The sequence below is a fragment of the Aethalodelphis obliquidens genome, unplaced genomic scaffold, assembly GCF_003676395.1.
Source record: "Aethalodelphis obliquidens isolate GAN/ISIS:26980383/991018 unplaced genomic scaffold, ASM367639v1 scaffold8, whole genome shotgun sequence".
Taxonomy (NCBI): Eukaryota; Metazoa; Chordata; class Mammalia; order Artiodactyla; family Delphinidae; genus Aethalodelphis; species Aethalodelphis obliquidens.
The window spans coordinates 45,558,069-45,583,651 of record NW_020837952.1 but is presented as its reverse complement, the minus strand read 5'-3'; the positions used below and the strand labels follow the sequence as shown (position 1 = coordinate 45,583,651).

At 37.4% G+C, this 25,583-nt stretch overlaps 1 pseudogene; it reads left to right on the top strand.

The window, feature by feature from the left end:
* The first annotated feature begins 14,061 nt into the window (after positions 1-14,061).
* On the top strand, positions 14,062-16,329 carry LOC113620336 (reticulon-3 pseudogene; annotated as a pseudogene).
* Positions 16,330-25,583: the final 9,254 nt, after the last annotated feature.

The following is a 25,583-nucleotide window of genomic DNA, read 5'->3' as shown; positions in this document are numbered from 1 at the left end:
CAATACATTAGAAGACAATTCTATATTCATACTTCTTGCATAACATATAGTTTGTTTTTGACAGAAGAGTGATGAAAGTGGACCACCATATTTCTGCTTTCAGCAAGGATTTCTTTTATATTATACTATGTTATAATTACTTTATTTTCACCCAAATGAAGGGAGTAAACAAAACTTTGTACATTTGTGATTCCTAAATAATTCACAGCACTTGTCATGTTTTCTCCTTTGAAACAACCTAAGATAAATGAAGTGGATAATTTTTCAGGAAAATATAAAATGTTAAAACGAATCCAAGAATACATAAAATAAAAATATTAATAAAGCAATAATAATACAATAAACTGGAAAAATGACCAGATACTCAGTGATATGTTGACCTCTTGAGAGTGGATGAATGTATGTCTTCCCAACTCTGTGTTCAGTGACATTACATTAGCAGCTTGAAATATCCCATGATGGGAGTATTTTCATCACAGAAATTGGCAAAGGCTACAAATCAGGGCTTTTTCTTTTCAGAGAGCCAGTAATTGAACATTTACTGGAACATGCCTGGAATTATCCCTCCATCAGTTCAGGTCCAATGGTTTCCAAGAAAAGTTCTATCAAGCATTCAAAGACAAATAATTACTGTATTATATTCCTTATTATCTATATTTACATTCCTTTCCACATAATCTTTATATTCTTAATTTTATAAGGTCTCCATACTCTCTACCTCCAATCCCCCCTCCCCCCATTCCGATTTGAATTCACTCCAGTTAGGTTTTCATCCCCACCACTCCACTGGAACTGCTGGTGTCAAGGTCATTATGACACCAATGTTTGATAAACCCAATGATCAGTTCACATTCTTATCTTACTTAACTAATCAGCACAAGTTGACACAGTCAATCATTACCTCTTCCTTGAAACATCTTCACTTGGCTTCTAGGTCATCACATGATACCAGTTTTGCTCCTACCCACTTGATGTTTCTGAATTTGTTGATCCTTCCTTAACTCCCTGATATTTTAAAATTGCCCAAAGACTCAGTCTTTATATTTCCTCTCAATCTATACCAACTCTTTAGGCGATCTCATCCACTTCAAAACTTTATATATATTATTTACGCTAATGAATACCAAATTTATGTCTCCAGCATGGACCTCATCCTTGAACTCCAATTTCATGTATTCAACAGCCTACCACACTTTGCTATCTGGTTACCTTATAGACATCTCAAATTTGACATGTTTAGACATATAGTTCTCACTATGATGAAGTAATTAGTATCATATCAATATTTATCCTCCCACAATAAACAATTCAAAAATTGAACACAAATAATTATGCAACATATACAAATATTGAATCATTATGTTGTACACCTGCAATTAATATGTCAATTATACTTCAATAAAAAATTGAACAAAAATAAGTGAAGAAACTGCTTTAGGCATTAGACAAAACAATACAAGTGTTGTTCTTGAGAGAGCAAAAATGCATGCGGTGAACATTATATCGCTCTGGCTTTCTGCCTAGGAACACTGTATCAATACAAATAGCAGCACAGAGAGTGGATTACAAATAGAGAGGAGAAAACTTGACACGTAGACAGCAAAGTGAAATTTGTGAGCAAAGGCACCAAAGAAGAGAGAGCTATATAGACTAGCCCCTTATATTTGCATAGAGATCCCTTTTAGTCTCTGGATGAATACTAAGTTGTGCATGCACAGAGCAAGACTCCAAAGGGTCTTATAGGAAACAGCTACTTCAGGGCCATGAGATTAATGCAGATTCCAAAGCTCTTACAATACTGAGAGATGTTCCTATTTTCACAAGCCAAATGAAGAGACTTGCCTGAATACCCCAGGCATTTAGTTTCAACCCTAGAATGGACAGATGTTAAGTGACGACTTATTCTATCACTAGATTAAGGACTATTCTAGACTCTCACAAAGAAAGCTTAAAATCAAGTAGGATCAAGCTGATTGAGTAAATTTCCTGTCAGCCAAAACAAACCTCAACACTGTTTAATGGAAGACATAATCTCAAACATCCTCTCGCCAGATTTTCAACAATTTTGCATCATAAATGTCTAGCATACAACGAAAAATTACCAAACTGATGAAGAACCAGGAAAAACTTATTAAAACCCAAAACCAGGAAGAAAAAGTCAGTAGAAACCCAGAGACTGCACTAATGTTGGAATTAAATGACAAGGACTTTACAATAGCGACAGTTGACCCTTGAACAACAGGGCTTTGAAATGCATGAGTCCACCTATACACAAACTTTTTCAATAAATATACAGTCGGCCTTCACACCCGTCTGTTCTGCATCCACAGATTCAACCAACTGTGCATCATGTACTACGTTTACAATCTGCAGTTGGTTGAATCCGTGGATACAAAATTTGCAGATACAGAGGGCTTACTATAGGACTTGAGCATCTGTGGATTTTGATATCTACAGTGGAACCAATCCCCTGTGGATGCCAAGGGAATACTGTATTATAAATATGTTCAAGTGCTGAGTGACTAGATGCAGAATCTAAAAAGAGAAATAAAAATTAGGGAGAAAAAAGGAATGGACATTCTAGAACTCAAAAAAATGTATCTGAAATGAAAAATTCACTGCATAGGCTTAACCACAGACTATTCATTGCAGGGGAAAGATTAGTTTTGGAGATTAGACAAAAGAAACTATATCTAAACCAAAGCTCACAAAAAAGAAAATAAGACTAAAAAAATGAATACAGCCTCAGTGGCCTGTGGAACGATATCAAGTTATCTAACAAATATGTAATTGGAATTCTAGAAGGAAAGGGAAAAGATATTGGAGAAAAAAAAATTAAAGAAACAATGGCCACGAATTCTCCAAGAAGCTCAACTAACTCTAGCCTGATAAACCTAAGAAAAACCACACCTAGGCACATCACAGTCAAATTGCTGAAAACTAAAAAGTAAGTGAAAATATGTAAAGGGATCAGAGAAAAAAGGTACATTACATACAGATGAACAAGAAAGATTGCTCAATTCTCATTAGAAATAGTGCAACCAGGGACTTCCCTGGTGGCTCAGTGGTTAAGAATCCACCTACCAATGCAAAGGACACGGGTTCAAGCCCTAGTCCGGGAAGATCCCACATGCCACGTAGCAGCTAAGCCTGTGCACCACAACTAGTGAGCCTGCGCTCTAGAGCCCGCAAGCCACAACTACTGAGACCACATGCCACAACTACTGAAGCCCACATGCCTAGAGCCTGTGCTCTGCAACAAAGAGAAGCCACCACAATGAGAAGCCCACACACCACAACGATGAGTAGCCCCTGCTCTCCGCAACTAGATAAAGCCCACATGCAGCAATGAAGACCCAACGCAGCCAAAAAATAATTAGTTAAAAAAAGAAATAGTGGGCTTCCCTGGTGGCACAGTGGTTGAGAGTCCACCTGCTGATGCAGGGGACACGGGTTCGTGCCCTGGTCCGGGAAGATCCCACGTGCCGCGGAGCGGCTGGGCCCGTGAGCCATGGCCGCTGAGCCTGTGCATCCAGAGCCTGTGCACCACAACAGGAGAGGTCACAACAGTGAGAAGCCTGCGTACCGCAAAAAAAAAAAAAAAAAAAAAGAAGAAGAAATAGTGCAACCAGATGACAATGAAATGACACATATAAAGCACTGAAAGGAAAACATCATTGACCTAGAATCCTACATCCAGAAAAAATATGCTTTGAAATTGGAGGCAAAATAAAGACATAGTCAAATAAAATCTGAGAAAATTCATAAATAGTAGACCTGCACATCAGGCTTGAGAAAAATATCAGAGAGAAATTTAGATCTGTGAGGAATGAAGAGTGCCAAAAAATATATGGGCAAATATAAATGACTTTTTAATTTCTCAATTTCTCTAAATATTTGACTATTTAAAGCAAAGATAATAGTTTCCTATGGGGTTTATAAGATATGTAGAACAATTCTTCAGGGAGACATAATTTAAAATGTGTATGCAACCAACAGCAAAATTTCAAAAGAAATGAAGCAAAAACTAGCAGAACAAAATGAAGGAATGTGTAAGTCTACACTCATAGTTTAAGATATTAGCCCTCTTCTCAGTTATCAATAGAGTAAAAAAAGAAGCTGGTATTATTAGAAAGAGATTTGAACAATACTGTGACAAGTTTTATTTTCCAAAAATGTCCTCAGCAATATTTACAGCCTCACATGCTCTTCCAGAACCTCATCACACCCCCATCAAGAGTTGGAGTCTATTGCCTCTCTTCTTGACTGGATAGACATCATTCTGTGACTACCACTACAAACAGAACATGGCAGAAGTAAGCTGTATGACTTCCAAGGCTAAGTCAAAAAAGGCAATATATCTTCTACCTGGTTTTCTCCCTCTCTCAAAACATGCAGCTTGAGTGCTTTAAACCAACAGCTCCCCTAAGCCACCATGCTGCAGAGGCCATATAATGAGACCACATTAAAATAGAGAGAGATGCCTAAGTAGCTTAAGATGATTCCAGCTTCCAGCTTCCAGCCCAGCCCCAACTAGCTGATGCTGAGTGGAACCTGCCTTTGAGATGTCCGAGCTGATGCTGGGTGGGACATAGTAAACTGTTCCCACTAAGCCTTGCTGAAACAGCAGAATTTGAGCCAAGTAAATGTTGTTGTTTTAAGCCACTAAATATGGGGGACATATGTTGCATAGCCATAGATAACTGAAACATCTTTACCAGCCAGCATGATCTGACATTTATAGAACACCATACCCAAACAACTACAGAATATTTTAAGTACTCATGGTACATTCATCAGTATAGATCAGATATTGGGCATAAACAAGTATCAATGAGTTTAGAAGGATTAAGTCATATTAAATCAAAAATTAATAAAGGGAGAATTCCCTGGTGGTCCAATGGTTAGGACTCTGTGCTTTCACTGCTGTTATGAAAGTCATAACGAGGATAATACCTCATGACTAAGAGGGTTTTATCCCAGGAATGCAAGGTTAGTTGCACTGAAAAATAAACCAATACAATTCACCACATTAACAGAATAAAATGATTTCCTCAATAATTTCCTCGATAGAAGCAGAAAAAGCATTTGACAAAATTAACACTTTCTTGATAAAAAACTCTCAGCAAAATCATAATAAGAGGAAACTCCTTAAACTTATTTCCTTATATTTCCCCTATATTGGCAAGTCTCCCTACTTTAGCCCTTATACTCCTAGAGTCTATTCTCAACAGAGCAACAAAGTTATCTTGTTAAAATACAATTAGATTAATTTAACTCTTTTGCCCAAAACACTCTGTGGCTCCAAATTTTGCTTCTGCATTTTGCTTGAATTAAAAAGATATTAACTTAGCCATGTATATCATAATCTCTAAAACAAGCACTAAAAAAATACAAAGAGATATAGCAAGTCAACAAATTAAAATGGATTACCAAGAAAAAAAGAAGGTAGGAAAAGGAAAAAGGAACAAAACTAGAGGGGACAAGCAAAAAAACAAATAATATAAAGGAGACTTAAATACAACCAATAGTTACATTAATGGTAAATGATTTACATACCAATTAAAAGACAGTGATTGTTAGATGGGAAAATCAAAATATTTTTAATAGACCCAATTACTCGTTCTCTACCAAAAAAAAAAAAAGTCACTTTAACAGTAAAATAGAAGCATTCTTATTATAATCAAGAACAAGTGAAATATGCCTGCCAATTTTGGAAAAGTTTGCCAATGCAATTGGGAAAGAAAGCAAATTTAAAAGTACAAATATTGGAAAGAGGAAGAAAAAGTAACATTACTTACAGATGACATCATTGGATAGGTATAAAACTCAACAAAACAAAATAATCTGAAAAGCAACTAGGATTTATAAGAAAGATTAGTAGAGCAGTAACTACAAAATAAATAAAGCTCAATATTTTCCTACATTCCAGCAACAATAAATTAGAAAATAAATTGAGTTCCTAATAGCAAAACACATATCACCTAAGAGTTAAACTCAAGAGAAATGTGCAGAATCTCTGTGAATAAAACCACAATATTGTTATTGAAGAACATAAAAGAAAGCTTGTCTAAATGGAGAACTATATCATGTTACTGGCTCAGAAGACTTAATATTATCAAGATGTCAATTCTTCCCAAATAAATAAATAAACTCAGTGCAATCCCAGTGGGTTTGAGGATTTATTTTTGGAAACGCAACAAATGATTCTGAAGTTCATCTGGAAGAATAGTAGATGAAACTAAGTGGGAGATTTCAGAAATTATAGTAATGATAGGACTTTGTCCTACTAGAACATAAAATATATTAATATATAAAATAATAATTAAAATATTGTAGTACTTCCATAAAAACAAGCAAGCAGTGGAAGAAAATTTAGAGTTTAGAACCATTTCTTCATAAGCATAAGATTAATTTGTTAATAGTGGCATCTTAAATCAGTGAGAAAAATAAATTAGTCTATAAATGGTGATGGAGTACTTGACTATCAGTTATGGGGAAAATAAGCTACATTAATATTCATACTCAATTCAAAACAAATTCTGGACTTATTTGAGATTTAAATAGAAAAACAAAATCTATACCACTAAAGAAATATATATGTGAATATATAATCTTGGTGTGTTAAAGAAAATGATACCCAAGGTATACAGGAAAATATTAAACTTGCTTTATATTTATTCTTATAAATGTATTTTTATTTGGCAAAATAGTACATTGAAAATAAAACTAAAACATGCAAATGACTAACTGAGAAAAATACACCTTTAAGAAGAAGCTCATATTAATCCATAGAAAGTTGACAATGGCACCAAAAGAAGCAAAAATCACTAACAGACAGTAATAGAAAATTCTCAAAAGAAGCTATAATTATTTGCCATGTAATAATGAAAAGTGCAGCTTAAGGGGCATACCATGTTAGAATATCAAATAGGCAAATCTCTATATATGTATTAGTAAGGGTATAGGAAAACAGACTGTACTAGTGGAAGAGTAGTATAGATTTATATAACTTTTTTGAAAAACAGATTGGAATTCTTGAAATTTTGTAAATATACCATCTAAGGGAGTTAATCCTAACAAAACAATAATGGAGTCCTCTAAATGGATATTCACGGTACCTAATTATAAAATGCCAGAGAAAAAATGGCTCTATCCACTTTTTTTTAAGAAATCAAAGCAGCAATGAAAAAGAGAGAGAGGTCATCTTTGGTAAAGCTAGGAGATACCTGTAACTTTGAACTATAATATTTGAGAAATAGTAGGGAAAGTCAAACAGGGATGTAGGGAAATGCCTAAAGAGACAGCTGTGGGAGAGGATCTCAAACAAATCAGGCAGAGCACAGTTAACAAGGCACAGGGCACAACATAAGGGGCAACAGCACCAGTCTTGTCTGGAACAATGGGAACAGGAGGCCTGGTCTTTAGAGGAAGCTTCTCCAAACCCCATAGAATGGGCAGCGGAGGTAGAAATGAACAAGGAAACACACACTTTTGAGAGAAGTAATATGTCCTTGAGGAAGGTTGAAGGAAATAGATCTTGAATTGTGAGCAGTCCAGAAACTGCTGATTTCTTTGCACTGGGGAGAAATGAAGGTTAAAACAGTACACACACACACACACACACACACACACACACACACACACACACACACTGCTGAGCCATAAAGAGCTTTGCTGTGAACCAAAGAAAGTTACTGCTTGCCTGGAACACTGCTCCAGTCTCTTCCCTGAAGAAACCTCTCAAAAATAACTGGAAGAATTCACCTCATTCACAAAAGTAATAAGCAAAAAAGAACCAGCCAAGTATGTATGCAAAGTTATTTCAGGAACAGGAAGAAAAATGTGGGAAAAACACATGGCAGGTGGTGAACACACACCAGAAAAATATGGCTACTGTTCAGATAAAAATGATGACCAAATATATGGTCATAAATATACGGCACCTAATGAATCAAAGAGCTTAAGGCAGAGAACTGGAGGAGATGAAACACAAGCTGGCAGACTTAAAAAATAAAGGAAAAAAATCCATCCAAGAAATCAGGCTACATTAAGCAGCACAAAGAGCCATCACCAAAATCACACTAAAAGATAGAAGAACAGGATAGAGAAAAACAAACAAAATCATAGATGTGAATTACAGACAAAAACAAAATCAACACAAAATGAAAAGAACAAAAGAATAATTTAAAGACATAATTTTGAAAAACCTAAAAGACTTAAATCTGTAACTTGAACTAGCAATCTCTAACACCCCCCTCCAAAAAAAAAAAACCCTTCATGCAGTACAATCTACACTAAAACATATCCTAGTGATAGCACTGGACCTCAAAGATGAAAAAAACAAAACAAAAAACTTTGGGCATGCAGGCAAAATGATTAAGTAACCTACAATTTGAGACACATTCCTATTTGTTACCCCTAAATTTCCTCTTATTTCTGGCTGTATAGCCACCCAGCTAGACACTGCATCTCCTAACTTTCTTTGCAGTTAGTTAGGGTGGCCATATGAGTATGTGCTGGACAATTGGATACACACTAAAGTGAAGTGTGCAAAATCATCCAAAATTTAAAGAAAAGCTGCTTTCTCTGAATTTTGCCCCTTTGCCTCTTTTGCAAGCTGGAATGTAGACGTGCCAACATCCCACCTTTAATCTTGGGGGTGAGAATAATGCGCCAGGGGACAGTGGAGCAACAAGACAGAATAAATTGCTCCCTGGATAACTATGCAGCAGTTGCTCTGATACCTTAGATCAGCCAGACTGATAGATGAGAGAGATATAAAGTTCAATCTTATTTCAATCATTGTATCTTATACTTTGTTACAGTGTCACATTCTTCCTCATACCTAATACAAAGAGAAAAATTAGAGTGGCTTCATACTTCACAACAATATTCAATGCTGGAAGACTAAGATATGATACTTACTTTCTTAGTTAGGGCTGCTCTAGCAGAATACCATACACTGGGTGGCTTATAAACAACAGAAATTTATTTCTCACAGTTCTGAAAGCTGGCAGTTCCAAGATAAAGGTGCTGACAAATTTGGTGTCCAGTAAGGGCCTGCTTCCTGGTTTGTAGATGGCCATCCTTTCACTGTGTCTCCCTATGGCAGAACAGGTGAGGGAGCTCCCTGGGGTCTTTTTCACTACAGTAATTCCAATCATGAGAGCTCTACCCTCATTACATAATCAACACCCCAGATCCCTACCTTCAAATACCATCACATTAGAGATTAGGTTTCAACAAATAAATTTTGAAGGGATGCAAACAAGATCCAATCAAAAAGCTATTACAAGGGGCTTCCCTGGTGGCGCAGTGGTTAAGAATCTGCCTGTTAATGCAGGGGACACGGGTTCAAGCCCTGGTCTGGGAAGATCCCACATGACGTGGAGCAACTAAGCTCGTGCACCACAACTACTGAGCCTGAGCTCTACAGCCCGTGAGCCACAACTACTGAAGCCCGTGTGCCACAACTACTGAAGCCCACATGCCTAGAGCCTGTGCTCTGCAACCAGAGAAGCCACCACAATGAGAAGCCTGCGCCCCGCAACAAAGAGTAGCCCCCGCTCACTGCAACTAGAGAAAGTCCACATGCACCAGCGAAGACCCAATGCAGCCAAAAATTAAATAAATGAATAAATAAATAAATTTATTTAAAAAAAGCTATTACAAGATGCAAACTATTATATATAAAATGGATAAACAATAAGGTCCTACTGTATAGCACAGGGAACTATATTCAATATCCTATGATAAATCATAATGGAAAAGAATATGAAAAAGAATGTATATATGTATACCTGAATCACTTTGCTATACACCAGAAACTAACACAACATTGTAAATCAACTATACTTCAATAAAATAAATTTTTTTAAAAAAAATCTATTACAGACAATAAGAGAATTTAATAAAATGCCTACGTTAAAAATTAATATAAAAATAATTCCAGTTATGGCTTTGATAGACATGTTTATATCAAACCAGACCTCCCTACGAAAACAAACAAACAAACAAAAACCTAGAAAAGTTGGATAAAGTAAAAACTACATCTGTTTGAAAGCATAAGAAACGATCAAGGCAGCCAGGACTTGAGAAGTAAAGCTCTCCAAGAACCAAGAAGTATGTTGAGATAAGCCCCAAATTCTGCTCCCCTCATGCATCTGCTGATTCACAAGCAGTGTAGAGTCTAGCATCTGAGAATTGAGCAGAAGGGGGCGGCTATGAGGCTAGAAGCTGAATAAAACTTTCTGTGGTCTCACAGGACTAAAGGAAAAAACCTGGAATTCAACAAGACAACTAAGACTTGAGAATCCAAGATCTTCAGAGGGAATGGAAATATATTAAGATGAACCGAACTTTCAGCAATGCAATTAACCTCCAGGAATTTGCTCATTTGTAAATAATACGGAGCTGAGAACATAAGAAGCCAAGCAGAAAGTTGCAACCAGGATCCTGTATCCGTTTGGTAGGGCTCCCATAGCAAAGGACCTCAGACTGGGTGGCTCAAACAACAGAAATTTATTTTCTCACAATTCTGGAGTTTGGAAGTCCAAGATCAAGGAAGGTATTGGCAGAGTTGGTTTCTTCTGAGGCCTCTCTTTTTGTCTGGCAAATGGCTATTTTCTGCCTGTATTTTCACATGGTTTTCCCTCTGTGCATGGCTATGTCCTAAGCTCCTCATCGTATATAAGAACGCCAGTCATATTGGATTAGGGTTCAATGTAATGAGCCGTAATACAATATCTTCTAGCCAAAGTTTATATAGGAACATTTAATATTTGCTTCATAAAATGCAATATATTTTTACCAAAATAATGAGCAGGAAAAGCCTCCAGTACTGTGAGATGGTAAATTCCTGTTAAGTCACGCAGTTTGTGGTATTTTGTTACATCAGCCCTAGCAAACTAATACAGCAAGGTATTACAAGAAAGAGATGAGCTCAGAAAAAAATTGACCACAGTGCAAGCAGGAATAAAAGGGAATACGTCCAGGAATTTGAGGACTTACAGGATTAGAGAAAGCAACTGCTTCTTGATCCCAAATGGTAAAATACATGATGGAGCAATAAATGCTGGTTAAAACTCAGCTTCAAGGCAAGGATCAAACCAAGGGTATGGCCATCATATTCGTTGTTATCTTTGCTGAATAGGTTAAGGTGTCCCAGAGCAAGACTGTGATAACCAATCAATCTTTTCAGTGATAGGAAATGGCGTACAAAAAAAGAGATTCAGAGCATGATCCCTTTCATCTGAAAAGTGGAGAGACAGCTCAAAGAATCCTCAGCTCTCCTCACACCCATAACCCGGACTCAAAGAACAAGCATCAAAACCTTCAACAAATGGCTTATTTGGTAAATAATAGCAACAAGAAAGAGAAGGGGTGGTATTTTTATATTCAGCATAAACTTCAAAGGCAGTATTTTAATCCAAGGAGTTAAAATGATTACAAAATAAGTTCATGAGGAGGGGTCTGTTTTGTCTGCAGCTGCATTCCTACCACCTGACCCAGAACACCTAGACTAGTAGCTGCTCAACAAATATTTGCTGATTGAAAGAATAAGTGATGAAAAGGCAGCCAGAAGAATAATGGCCTTTTCTTTGCTTGGTCCTCCTTGTCCCATGATGGGGAAGGAGGGGAAAATGGGAAGCCCACCTGAGCAGTATTCTCAAAAAGATTTGAATTTTGTGACAGTAAAATGTGGAGTGAGCCTTTATTTGAAAACTTTGTATAAGACTAGAGGTTCTTTGACCTTAGCCACTCATAGACAGCCTTGCCATTACTTTATTATTGCCTCCCTAGTTTACTTCTCCCAGAACTAGTCTGTACATCTTATGAAGCTCACAAACTTCTATAATCCAAACCCTTATTTTTCAGCAGATGATGCTAATTCACTTTGTTACCGAGAGGATTGAAATTATTCAATATAAGTGTTCTTATCGAATCCTGTTGTCATCTCAGCCCCTAAATTGTGAAGAAGATTGGGACTCTCCAGTATCCATACCATAAATAAGGACATGGCTTTATTTCTAAGGCAGCATATCTGGGTTCACATTTCTCTGCAAAGAGGACATTTTTACTCCTTACATTCATGTAAAATGTCTGTTATTTTCTGAATTGAAAATTAATGCTTTGGGACTTCCCTGGTGGTACAGGGTGTCCGCCTGCCAATGCAGGGGACATGGGTTTGATCCCTGGTCCAGGAAGATCCCACATGCTATGGAGCAACTAAGCCCATCCACCACAACTACTGGAGCCTGCATGCTGCAACTACTGAAGCCCACACACCTAGAGCCTGTGGTCCAACAAGAGAAACCACCACAACGAAGGGTAGCCCCTGCTCTCCACAACTAGAGAAAGCCTGCGCTCAGCAACAAAGACCCAACGCAGCCAAAAAAATTTTTTTTAATAATTAATTATTTTAAAAAAAGAAAATTAATGTTTTGGTTCTGTGGCTTGCACCTCCCCATCTTCTGCTCCTTCAGACTAAGAAGTCTTTCTCAAGATCTTAAATATTTCCAGATATAGAAAATTCCCCTTTTTGGCCCTGGCTGTTAGAGTAAAAGCGTTAAAAGTCCATGTGAACTACCATTACATATTGCATAGGACAGGGAACAAAGGCACTAGAACTTAGTTAAAATCATTCTGCAACATGGGCCAAAGCTGGAACTGCATCTCAAGGTTCTTAATCTTTCACCTACTCTGTTTGCAAACATCCTTGTTCACATTCACTTTCTTGATGTGCACCTTTCTTATGACATCTCTAATCACATCCTAGTTCTTCTAAGCCATGAGAGTATTCCAAAAATAATAATATTTTCTATAATGTCTTCATGCTAACTATCATGTATTCACCCAGATGTCACCTGGTCATATCCATCCCACAGGTAGCTAGGTGCAATGAGTTTAAGCCTCCAATTCTAGTCTGCAGAAATCCAAACTTCTTAAGATCTCTTCTGCTCAGTTCCCCATTATGTCAATTCAGAAGTAAAACTCATCCTCTTCATTAATTCTCATAGAAAAGCCTCCATTCACATAAAACACAAGTTTTGCTGAATATATAGGGACCACAAGGAAGGATCATAGCTTGCACCACAGAGCAAACATCTTATCAACCATTCTTCTTCGCTAGAGTCCTTTCTAGCAATCCCACCACTAGGGATTCCCCTGCTGGCCCTTAACATAAGCAGCACCTAACTTCACATCTTTCCATAAATTTCTCTCTATTCTTACTCTTCTCCCTCTCCAGAAAACTCAGACCCTGGAGGTTTCACTTTCTCCCTCCAAGGCATTTTTTCCAGACAAATACTGCTTTGTCTTTTTGTCTTTGGGGGGCTGCACCTTTGATCTAATGAACCAGGATCTACTGAACAATCTCCCTAAATAATTTTTAGGCACACAAAATCACTGCCTTATAATTTAAGGACTAGGGGGAAAAAAACCCAAAAACACTAAAGCTGTTACAAATTTAATTAAATCCAAGCTGTAAGAATGACAGTTTGGTTTCATGCAGCACCTGAAAAGACTTTAGAATAATTTTGACACAGGACAAAGTAAATACTAGTGTCATTTTAGTAGAAGGAACACCAGACTAGGAGTCAAGGCTAATGTGTGACCTTGAGCAAGTTACTTAACATCTCTGGACCTCAGGTTCCTAGGGGAAAATACTGTTTTCCCTACTTAACTCCAAGGACTATTTGAAGGATAAAATGAGATCATGTATGTGAAAACACTTGTAGGAGGAGGGGAAAATAAATAGCTCTCTACAACTGCTAGGTATTATTTCAAAGTCCTGCTTGGGCCTGGAAAATATCAATCTTCTGCATGTTACCAGTGTGTTAGTAAGGCAGCCTGTGGAGTTTCTCAAGAAGCCTGTAGGATCCAAGTTAGGCAGCTCATTGCTCAGGCTGAGTAGCCAGAGAGGGGAATTCTTGATTCAGAACAGCATCTGTTAGTGATTAAGGTTTCAGAGGCATGTGCCTGAACTGAAGGCAATGCTACAGAATTTGTCATAGCAGCAGTCCCAGTTGTAAAACAGATTCCATCCTTAAAGTGGATATGAAAGGTAAACACAAGAGCATTATTCTGCAAAATCACATGAAACAAGACGGTGCTTGTTTAATGTCCCCCACGGCACACGCACAATCACATGTGAGGGGAAACAACAACAGGCAGAGGCTTAGGTGAAAGAGAGATCCCCAAGCAACAACCACCACCATCAAACTCAGAAGAGCTCACTTGTATTCTATTAACTTCACATTATATTTGCAAAGTGGGTCTCTTTGGCATTCACTCTCTGACATGTTCTTCCTTGAAAACAAGTTTGTTCAAAAAAGAATTCCCATATCCAAAGATCACTATGAATTCTGTCTGTCAGAGATCGAACTACAGTTAAAGCAAGCATGTTTACTATAACTCAGAAGACATGATGGACTTTGAACAAAGTCCAAAGATCTAGGCCTGGTGTGAAGATTGATCCTAGCACTTCTAGGTGGGCCAGGTGACTGAGAAGTTCTGAGAGTGATTGGGGTGAAAGAAGAGTGGAGGTAGAGTGAGACCCCAAGGTTTTTATTAGTGTTATTTTGTGAAAGTGTGCATTTTCTAACTATAAATGGAAAAGTCAAGACTAGCAGTTTAAGGTGGGTCAGAACTTACTGGTCAAGCTATAAATTTCAGGTATGGAATGTACGGAAAAAGAAACATGATGTCCCACACCAGGGGAGAGTCCTGGTTTTTATGGGGAACACCTTGAACATACCCAGAAAATCAGCAACTCGAATGGCCTGGCTGGTTTAATTTCAGTTTTTCTGGGAGCACTTGAAGAGAAAGCAGGGAGAGCTGTACCTATGCCCAAGCAAGTGACCAATAAGAAAACAGAATAAGAAGCAAAAGCTGACTGTATGATAGATGGATCTAAGGATGATCTTAGCACAAGAAAGCTGCTCCAGGAAAGCAGAGCACTGAGCCTGTAGGCCAGTCACTGAGGCCAAAGGAGGAACGGAGGAGACGAACCATAGCCATTTCTATTTGGTTAGAAGGGTATTTGTTGGTTTGTCTGTTTGCTTGTTTTCCATCAGGAAATGAATGGTCACCTTGTAAACTAAATCTGGCCATAAACCACTTAAATCCATCTTACAGAAACTGCTTCTTTAGGTCATGAAACAGGCTAAAAAATAAAGTTGTGGAAAGCAGCAGAAAGATCATTTAACTAGGACTGAAAAGACCTGGGTTCTAGTCCAAGTTCTGCCAATCGCTGGCTGAGGTGGTGTTTCAGGCGGGGCATTTAGCTTATGTATCTTCTGGAAGCCTGCAGTGGTGGTGGGGGGAGGTTTAGTGGGAGGGGGTAAGGAGAGATGGAAAGATGATCTCCAAGGTTCCATCCAGTGAAAACAGTCATGGTTCCAGTTAGCATATAAAATAATTGAGGAAGTCTGGAAGGCTATATATCAAAACATTACTAGAATCTACCTCAGGGGAATGGGATTAGGGCAGGGGCAGAGAGACAAAAGGAAACAATTAGGGAACCCTTTCAGTGGGGAAAAATGCAAAGGGATAAGGGATTTTTAAGTGAAATATTAAATAAGAAAAGTTCTAGTTAACATATAAAATAATAGAGAAAGTCTGGAAGGCTATATATCAAAACATTACTAGTAGTCAGAGTATAAGCACGAACCAGAGGAGTGAAGGGACTTGGGAGAGCCGACCGTGTGATTATTTTATTTCCCCTCTTTCTCCCCTGCCCTCCTTGGAAAAGCCCATGGTAGAGCCATTGGAAGCCAGTCAATTCCATCTAAATCCTCTTTGTCCTCTGGGGCCCAACCTTCCACACCTAGTGATAGGGGGAGGGGACACGGGAGGGAGTTGCCTGGGAACCTGCTCTGTAGCCTCCTTTGCAATGCACCGTCTGATTTTTCTGGCACAAGGTGAAGAAAGATGAGCTTTGTTCTTGCTCCACACTGATAGTGCTACTTACCCTGGAGATTTCAGCATCATCACTGTGGCTTCTTACATCATCCTGGCTCTCCTCTTTGTCACCATCAGCTTCAGGGTCTACAAGTCTGTCATCCAAGCTGTACAGAAGTCAAAAGGCCATGTAAACAAGCTATTTTCAGAAGTTTTCCATAATTAAGAGTGACCCCATCAACAGGGGCCCAAAGCCCATCATGTGTTTCTTTCTGGTGAAAGATCTGGCTGTCTTCATGTGGCAAATGACCAATGTTAGTGCAGTTCCAATGGAATCATCCTTCTAATCTTTGCTGAACTGTAAGTTTTCAGTGTTCCAATGAAAAGTACAGACCCCAGACTGATTACTACATTGTGTCATGAGAATCAGACCAAGTCAGTTGTTGAAGGACCCAAGCAACATTCTCTGGCATTACAAAGAAAAAAAAAATAAGAAGCACATGGAAATTAAAAATTCAGCAGTTACTAAATCACCATTGAACAGTTATAACACTGCACTTGTACCATGAGGGAATATGTCCAGTGTTCACTTCCAAACCCTTTTAATCTGATGTTTTCTCACCTTCTTTCTCTTTACTTTCCGTACCAACCTCCAGAATGTGTTAGATTGAAAAGGAATTGATATCTTTGAAATTAAAAGAATATGATTCAAATTAGTAAGTAACCAGAATCTCTAAGGATGGTGGAGCTTTTGCCTGTGGCTTGAAAAGGCAAAGGGTGAAGATAAACACAAAAATGAAAGACAAAACACACCTCTCCAGCTCATCTATCTAATACCCAAGTATTGGGTTTTAAGCCAATTTCTCACAAGAGTTTTGTGCTTATTTTCCATTTAAGGAATTATGATTACAAAAAAATTTATTTGGGAGTGGAATAATGACTATCTAGTTGACTTTTATTTATTCCTTGGACTATTCTTACCCTCCTCTGACCTCATCTCCCTGTCTCATATAATATGAGCAACTATTCCTATTATCATCTGTCTTCTCCCACCTCACTGATACAAATAACTTTCAATTCTATTAATAACTCATAGGTGATACTGATAATCCCTGAATCCCAAAATACCATCTGATAAATGAGATCGGAAAAAGAAAGTTGGCCCACTGAGCTGACCACCACTCCCTTCCCACTCCCACTTAGGAAATGAAAAGCTCCACCATTTGGGAAGGTGGTTTCTGTTTCGTTTCCTCTGGACATGAGTTCTGAGTTTGAGTATGAGAAAGGTGCTTCCTACCTTCTTCCCTACCTACCTCAAGCTTAACAGACAAGGCTGTGCTTTTCTTAGGAAATTAAATGTCTGTAATTTCTATAAAAATAATATTAGTAGTTGCCTCTGGGTAAATGGACATGCACGCAGTTCACTGAAAGTTATTTGAGAGAGTATATGTTAGTAATTATAGTCAGGTGATTCATGATTCGGAAAAGGGCTTAGAGAAGAATTTCTAGATGCTCTGTCCCTGATAAAGAAAAAATACCTACAAAGTGAGAAAAAAAAAACCATAAAAAGATGTAGAAAAATGGTGGAGTAGATCTAATAAAATAAGTAAATATATTCTCAGCCTCTTTGAGTTGATGATGCTCTCTCTTATGCCTAGTTTGAAACTTCATTTACCTTTGAAGCCCAAGGGATGAGACTAAATAAAAAAGACAAGGTCAACAATCTGGTCCACACCAACACTAATTCTGAATCGAAGATGTCGTATGTGGTTGATTAAGGGAGATGTAATTTAAAGATCTGAATCCCTAAGCTTATCAAGCCTAGAACAACAATAATTAAACACATGTTCTAATAACACTAAAAGGAAAAAAATCTCATGAAGCCCATGTAGCTGAGTACTGTCCTAATCTAACTTTTTCCTTTTCACGGGGTCACAGAACCCACAGAGGCAGAAACGAATGGGTTTTGTATAACCCTGGCCTTCATCTAGAGCCTAATTATTTGTTCTCAGAAACTCAAACCACTTCACTATACACAAGCAGGCCAGAAAGTTTGCAGGTAGAGCTGAGCCAAAGAGTCTGGTTTGGTTATGTGAGCCAAAACACGAGTCAACCCATTTGAGCTGACTAGACACATAGGCAAAAGAAAATACAAAAATTTATATATGTGTGTGTGTACTCGTACATGTTGGTCTGTGTTGTGTTTGTGTGAATGGTCACTGGGGCTGACAGGGAGTAATGACAGAGTCTTTTCTCTGGCTTGTCTTTTCCTTGGCTCATCTTTACTGTCAGAGGCAGAGCAGCAGTGCTAGATTCTGACTGCCTTAAATTAAATGCCTACCTCATTTCTTGACAAGCAGGAATAGAAATTGCAGTACTCTTTGTTATTTCTGCTGCTGACGAAACTCTTTGAGAGGTGCCCCAGCCCCACTTAAAGCATCTTTCTTCTAACCCAAACAGGCTTCCAAGATTCTGTGTAGTACCTGCACCAAGAAAGTTATTATTCATTCAATAAATTTATTAAATAAATGCTTGACCTTCCAGTTACATTGAACTGTGCTAAGCACTGTGAGAATAAAATAAGCAAGTAAAAAAAATGAATAACACAAAATTATAAAATCTAAATGTAGGATAAGAAAAGTTTGTTAATAATCTAATGTTTCCTTTAAAAAAAGCACAATACAAATCTCTCTTTCAAATATATATACCTAGACATAGGTATAGGTATAAATATAAATATATAGATACAGATGAGAGATACAGATAAATAACTTTCCCTGCTACATAAGGATTTTCTTTCTGTATCCATTTAGAAGTTTTTGCACACAGAGGTCTGGCCCTGGACAAAATAGTGAAGTGGGTGGCCTTCACCTTCAGGACTTCCCAACATTCCTGTAGCTTTTCCGTCCTCTCAGGGTCCATTTTCCTCATGATTACCCTGGCTGCCAAGGGTACTCTACTGTACCTCTTAACTCAGGAGTCCACTGTGGTCCTTGCAAATTCCCTTTCTTCCCATCTCCACTTTCCAAAGTGTGCAGCTCTGTGAGGATGGTTATTCAGATACACCAATTTTGCTAGATTACCAGAAGGCAGCATGGTGTGGTTATAAGCATTGGTCCTGGATTGAGCTAAGAGAACTCTGTGGAATCCTGGCTCAAATACTTATCAGTTCTGTGATCTTAAACAGCTTGCTTAACTTCATGTCCCAGTTTTCTTTTTTTTCTTAAATATTTATTCATTTAGGCTGTGCCAGGTCTTAGTTGCGGCACACAGGATCTTCTTTGCAGCATGAGGACTTCTTAGTTGTCGCATGCAGCCTTCTTAGTTGCGGCCTGCATGTGGAATCTATTTCCCCGACCAGGGATCGAACCTGGGTCCCCTGCATTGGGAGCACAGAGTCTTCCCCACTGGACCACCAGGGAAGTCCCCCAGTTTTCTTTTAGGTAAGACTGGGTAAAGGGGGATGGTGGCTAATATCACATTTCATCTAATTTATGATGCCTTCTATTGTCAGTCTCACCATGATTTTTACAAGCCATGAGGAAAGAAAAGAATGTTCTAAATTATGCTTGTAAGACACCACTGATTCTAAGATACATTCCAATTTCAATGTCAAAATGTGAAAAAAAATACATCTTAAAAATGATTAAATACAATAGTATCAACCTCATAAAGGTATGCTAAGCATTAACTAAGATTTAAGCACTTGAATATTAGCTAATATTATTAAGGTGTTACTCCTGCCAGATAATAAAGTTCATTTTAACAAGGGCTCTTTAAACACAATATACAGAGCCACTCAGGGCAGGGTCTGGGGGCTTAGAGCCAATGGAAACATACCTTTGGGGTGGCTTAGACTTTTTGAGGCCTTCATTCAGGTCACACATCTTGCAAGTTATTTGTAGGATTGTTCCTACTCAAAACCTAGTGACACAAATCTGGGATCAGAACTTTTATCACAGTTTAGACAGATTTATCCCTCCATTAAACAGTCAAACTTTTCAAAGGCTTTCCTAATGAGCTGAAGTTTATATCTGCCCCCCAACAAATCACTTTCCAGGCTTCCTAGCTTTGTGACACTCTTTAAGTCTGGAAGTTTAGTCAAAGCACCTATGACCATTTATCCTCAATATTCTAATTTCTGTCATTTGATGTGTTGAGTTGAAAAAAAAATGTACAAGTACAAAACAGGAAAGAACATCTTTTTACCACCAGAAAACAGTTATCTTTCAGATGAGTAACATTATAGAACAAGAATATTTTAGCAAGCACTCTGAATGACATAAATTCCATACATTTATTTATAAATCTAACTTTGTAACCTTTATGTTAAATTCAACACAGAAAATCTAAAGATGACACTCATCCAGAAGTTGGATATGATGTACATAACAAATGTAGTACCCATAGAATGTTCTATAAAGCATCGTTCCTTTATAGGTCTTCAGTTTAGTCTGCAGCTTGATAACTTGTTTATGCCAACATGCCTGTCTACTAAGTAGCATACTGACAATGTTGATGTGATTTGTCCTATGATCTGAATACTAGTGCAACAGTTGACAATATCTTGCCACAACTGTATAATTTCACAAAAGCTTTCATCTCCATCTTGCCAAAAATTTAGTGTCTATTTATAACTAGTCAACCATTTTCAGTGAGTTAGTCCTTTTGCATGTCTTACATGAACAATATGCTATGATCTAAGTTGGTTAATGAGATAGACTAAAACCCTTCCTAGACCTTTGCTCAAAGTAAGCCGATCAATTACTTAAGACCCAAGACCTGAGTGATACTGACTAACATCCACCTGCTCAGGCAGAATTTAGGAATAGCACATACAAAAAACAGTTATTCCAATTTGCAACACAAGTCTGGAATCTTAGTCATCCTACACTCAGCACTTCCTTCTGCTGTACTACTCACGTGGAGTATTTGTTTATATTCTAGGCTCTCCTATTAAACAATATACTTCCTTGAAGACAGAAATTGTACCTTATTCATCTTGGTACATTTATTTACCCTTTCTTCTTCCTTTCCACAATGCTTCATACCTGGTGGAAACTTAAAATTTGTTAAATTATACATCTCAAACCTTCTACAAATTGATTGTACAGTGGACCCTTGAACAATGCAGGGGTTAAGGATGCTGACCCCCCATGCAGTTGAAAATTCATGTATAACTTTTGATTCCCCCAAAACTAAACTACTAATAGCCTACTGTTCACCAGAAACCTTATCAATGACATAAATAGTTGATTAACATATATTTTATATGTTATATGTATTATATACTGTATTCTTACAATAAAGTAAGCTAGAGAAAAGAAAATGTTATTAAGAAATCATAAGGAAGAGAAAATACATTTACAGTACTATACTGTATTTATTGATACTATAAGCTTATTTCATCTGTGTACAAGATGAAATCATCTGTCAGTATGTACATCAATATTGTCTTAGGGCTTCCCTGGTGGCACAGTGGTTGAGAGTCCGCCTGCCGACGCAGGGGACACGGGTTCGCGCCCTGGTCCGGGAAGATCCCACATGCCGCGGAGCGGCTAGGCCCGTGAGCCATGGCCGCTGAGCCTGCACGTCCGGAGCCTGTGCTCCGCAACGGGAGAGGCCACAACAGTGAGCGGCCCGCGAAAAAAAAAAAAAAAAAAAAAATTGTCTTATATAATATAAAACATTGTAGATATTTATGTATTACTAACACTAGGTATCAAAAATAAAAATATATTATGAAAAATAAATTCATATTTATTTACAGGTATAACTGAATTCATGAATTGATAATGAAGCAGCAATATGATTGCTTTATGCTAGCCTAGTATAATCGATAAGATTGCTTCACAGTAGCCTAGCCTCTATGCTAATGAATGAATCATTATAAATTTTTTATGGCATACAGTATTACAGTTATATTCATAATACAGTTCTGGAAACATTGTTATATTTTTTTAAAAGCACTTACCTGTTATAATAGGCTGACATGCAGTTTCTCCAGTTACGAGAGAGAGAGGCATACTGTCCAGTAATATAATTCTTTGAAAGCAAAGTTATAAAACAGTAAAAAAACTAATACTTTATTAATTTTATGTTAAATATCACTCAACTTATGCCTATGTAATGTAGACTAGTATCTATATATATTTTATGCATTCATGACATACATAACTTTTTTCTTATTTTTTAAAATATTTCTAGTCTATGTGGTTTATCTGAGAGTTTTTCAAATTCTTGCAAATTTCCAAAAATTTTTCAATATATTTATTGAAAAAAATCTGTGTGTAAGTGGACCCATGCAGTACAAACTTGTGTTGTTCAAGGGTCAACTGTACATCAAGAAAAAAAAAATACACTCATTAGTCTACACCAAGTTCTTGAAATTAAAGGTCTAGAAGGACTCAACAATGAATCTACTTTCAAGCTTCTCCTGGTAGAGAAACCTTGAGTAGAGTAGAGAACATGCCATGTAGAATTATAACTAATTTGTCACAAACAGCTTTCATTAACTCAAAGATTTTTTTCTTGATACCCAGCTATTGTAGATTGAAAAGGTCCTCTAAAAGGATTGTAAACATAAAGCCCTTCCAAGATAATGCGGGTTTAGGAACGCTACTCAGAACTCCCCCTAGACCATCAGTCCTCCAAAGAGATAGCTATGCCCGCAAGAAACTATGGAGCAGTCTGCTCCCTGCTGGTAAGACTCAAGTCAATCAGCTAAATTAGAGAAATACCCTAGAAATTGACACTGGGATCAAGGAACTGGAAGGACCTTAGAGATCATCTAATGATTCTAGCCAACACCCTCATTTTACAAATGAGTAATTTAAGCCCCAAACTAGCTGCATGACTTGACCAAGTTCAGAAAACTTATCAGAGGCAGAAACATGGAGAACCCAGGGGGCTGAATTTATAAAAATATTTTTATTAGGGTGAATTTTTAACCCTATTTGACCAGGACACAAATTGATAAAGTTATCTCCCGAACATGTTATATATGTCAAAAATAATACACTCTGCTGAGTTTGATGTCACAGAATAACATCAATCCAATGTCAAATAATAGGCTCTGCACATAAACCTACTCACAATAACAGGGCTCCAGGAGATAATTCCTCAACTCTTGCACTACTTGTGCTGATCCTACTCTAAAGTATTTCTCCCCAACTTCAACTATTACTTACATACAGATGATATCAAAACCTTTATTACTAGTCCTGAACTTTGTCTGTCTATCTCTCACAAAACTGAGCCCTGCATTTTCAACTGCTTACTAAAGAACATGCCATCATCTCAAGAGCAATTAACCTAAAACGAAACCTATTTTTCTCCCCCAACCCCAACCTAAGCAATTTTCCCATTTCTCATTTATGATAATGTTTTGCAACCATTCTCCCTGATACCCAGGTCTCAAATCACACACTAAACCAAAAGATGACATCTTATGTTGTCCCTTTCTTCCCACATCGAATAATCTCACAGTTACATTGATTCTTCTTTCTCTTCCTAATGATGTTTTTCTTTTACATTTTCCTTTCCGCTACTGTACACTAGACATTATCATATTTTTTTTAGGCAAGTGAAAAACTTTTCTAATCAATTGTCCTACCTTCAGCCACTCCCTTTTCCATCTATTCTACCTATTACTACCAGCATTATCTTCCTAAAACATTACTTCACGATTTCATTCCCCATTTCAAAAATTTAGAATCACTCCTTATAACTATCAGATAAAACCCAGAGTCCTTGGCTAGACTTCCAAACTCTGGTTTCATCCGACATTTCAAGCTCTAATTCTTCTATATTAATTCTCCCTGTATAAACCGTGTATTTTCAAGTCTCTGATGCCTCGATTCCTCACATCTGAAACACCCTGCTTAACTTTGCCCCAAATTTGTATACCCTTCAAAAGCCAGGACAAATCTCATATCCTCCGTGAATCCTCTGACCATCTCCATCTAGAAATGATTATTTCCTTGTTTGGGACTGACTGTCCCTGACACTTAGTAGGCATTTAACACTCAGATTTATTTCATTTCTTCAACCATTGGTTCACTCCTTAAGCACAGGACTCAACACAGAGTATTTATTGATTGCCCCATTAATAGCTTTGATAAATATTCAGAACCAAAGTTTTAAATGTTAAATTATTAAAGAGTGTTATGCTCCTATAGTTCCACTGTTAACTATAATCATTATGGCATCACTATTTGTTTGGAAAATAGTTCTAGGGAATCTCCAAATTTTGAAAAGTTAACTAGATATATTTACATTCTAAGAAACAGACCCACTTCCTGTAGTTCTAAAGTTCAAACATAAAGAAGAAAAGGAGTTAATTGTTGATGTCATTAAAGCATAACATTTTAATAATATTTTAACAGAAACACAAAAAAGAAAAATTTCAAGTTATAACAGATATCATTAACCACAGTTCATCGGCTTGTGACTCATATCTGATTTCATGTGAATTAGTTCAAATTTCATAGTAACATGATTCCATGTAATAGCAGAAACAATCACTTAAAAGGATGGTGAATGCTTAATATAATCCAACTAAAATCATTAACTAAATGTATTCCCAATTAAGAGAACCAGCCAGTTTGATGAGAATATGGTTACTTTCGGGAATATTTATGCTATTTGCCAACTGGAACCTTGTCAGCTTAGTCACTTAATGGGCCAAATCAAAGTCTCTACATAAATAAGAAAATGCATACTTTATTAAATTCTCAGTATCTCTGAGTACTCTGAGGCCCCAAATCTTTCTAAAATCCTTTGAGACTGTGTGCTTCAGAACTTCAGCAGGTCCCTGTGATTCTTGACCCCTCCAGGCTGTCTTCCACATCTGCAGAGCCTGAGGCTTGACCTCATTTTGCTCTGCAGTATTTGTTAAGTGAACATCTATAAACAAGGTGAGATACTCTATTGGGTAGGTTTAGAAATCAACTGATTTCTAAATTATTTCAGAATAAATCCTTTCTTGTATTTTTGTTCTAAGATGTTTTCATTGTTGATTATAGACTGGTCCATAAGATATTTGAGGACAATTTTATTTTCTATGTTGTATACCCCTGCCTGAAATATATTCTCCTGTGCCAAACATAATGAAGGCACTCAAGAAACAGTCATTAAATTGAATTCTTATCCCTGGAATAAATAAATGGTATCCAAGGAGGATAGGGTCTAAATTATTGGGCTGTCTTTGAAGTGGAAAATTTGTTTCAGAAGTCAACTAGGTAAAGAACTACAGTTGTTCTCCTGGGATGACTTTTGAAATGAAAGCTGACCACGAGGGAGATCACTATGACAGGCCTTAACCCTGTTGGATTTAATCACCTATGAAAGATCTTTCCCTGTTGTGCACATCAGGAGGCTTATAAATTGGATGCAGGCAACTCAACTGCTTTCGAAAGTGAGCTCTCTCTCAAGAAATTGGAAAGAATGGTTTCGTGATTCCTATAGTAAGAGGAGCTGCCACAGTTAAATAGCAGCGCTTGGGGTTAGGTAGGCCCCCTTTCCCAGGCAGATTCCCCAGTAAGTGTTTTTGTTTCTTGGTTTTGTTAAAATAAGATCCAAGTTATGGTTTCATAATTTCCCCGTCACTAGCCCTGAAATGAAGTTACTACAGCCCTTAAACTGGAATGGCTCCACTAGCTGCATAGCAAACCTTT